Genomic DNA, 1251 nt, shown 5'->3' on the forward strand with positions numbered 1-1251 from the left:
CGACTTTACCTAATTAAGAAACGAAAAATACAAATTCAAGAACGATAATCGAAAGGGCTGAAATAAAATTAAAATTGTCGCTAGATATATTCATCGAATAAACATCAAAACTGAAACCCTAAAAACTAAGAACAATTTGCTTTGTACCTCTAAAACAGTCCTCGTATCAACGGAGCAATAGACGATTCGGATATACAGGTAACTGGCCGAAAATTTGCGATTATTCCAAGAAATTTGAATTACCCCCAATTTATTTTGGTCAAAAATAAAATAAAATCCCTAAAACGCAGAAACCCTAACCCTAAATTTCGCTTGTGGACCAGAATCACAAAATCAAACAAATCGGGAACAGCGATTTACAATAAATTGATGGAATAAACGATCCCAGGTGAAGCACACAAAAAATTCCAGATCTAAGTCCGTCAAATGATTAAAAATAATTTACAAAAATTAGAAAAAATCGAAAACAAAAAACCAAAGCCAGAATCAGAATCAGAAAGAACAGATCTCGGATTACCCTCAAGGATCGGGGGTTCGATGAAAACCTAGGGCGAAAAACGTAAAAATAAGACAGAAACGGCAAAATTTGGGATCGATGTGAAGAGGAAGACGAAACAAAACCAGATCCAATAAAGAAAGAGAGATCGAAGCGATGGATAGAGAAGGATGAAGCGGAAAAAGAATAAAAAGGTGTGAATTGAAAGAGGCGGCGGCGATTGACGATGACCAAAACTAGGGTTTGGTTTTTCTTTGAAGAAGGTTATCCGAAAATCGAATATAACTAAAAGAGGCACGAATCTTTAAGGAATTACGGATAAAGCCCCTTCTTTGTTAAGGGCTAAGGGACGTGGAGGAAATCGCTATATATGTGAAATACAATCGCACAACGTGGTACTAATTGGAGTTTTAATCCAACGTTACCGATTCTCGACACGTGGCATCCAGTCCTCCCAAGACCTAAGTCACAGGTTGCCTTTGACTTTTTTTTTCTCTCTCTTTTTTGTGAAATGTAATACGTGTATATCTTGTAATATGTTGGGATGATAATTGGTTTAGTTTTCTCGGTTTTAAGTTAATCAAAATTCAAACCGAATCGATTGGTTTTATAAAGTAGAGAACCAAATCGATATTCATTAGATGACAAAATCAATGATTTGGATTTTGATTGGATTGGTTCCATGTTGGTTTGATTTTCGTTTTTGGACCCAATTGATCATCCTTTTTTGAATGGATCGTTTTTGTTTATCTCAA

At 35.5% G+C, this 1251-nt stretch overlaps 1 protein-coding gene across 2 annotated transcripts in view; it reads right to left on the reverse strand.

Moving 5' to 3' along the window:
- LOC120071091 overlaps positions 1 to 839 on the reverse strand; it is a 4172-nt gene extending 3333 nt beyond the window's left edge. The window contains exon 1 of one of the 2 annotated variants that reach the window (XM_039023135.1): positions 518 to 839. The gene's annotated coding sequence lies outside the window, so the exon portion shown is untranslated. Of the gene's footprint in view, positions 1 to 147 lie in introns of both variants that reach the window. The other variant, XM_039023134.1, reaches the window with a different exon arrangement.
- Between the last annotated feature and the right edge of the window lie 412 nt (positions 840 to 1251).

The sequence above is a fragment of the Benincasa hispida genome, chromosome 2 (genome assembly GCF_009727055.1).
Source record: "Benincasa hispida cultivar B227 chromosome 2, ASM972705v1, whole genome shotgun sequence".
NCBI classification, from domain to species: Eukaryota; Viridiplantae; Streptophyta; class Magnoliopsida; order Cucurbitales; family Cucurbitaceae; genus Benincasa; species Benincasa hispida.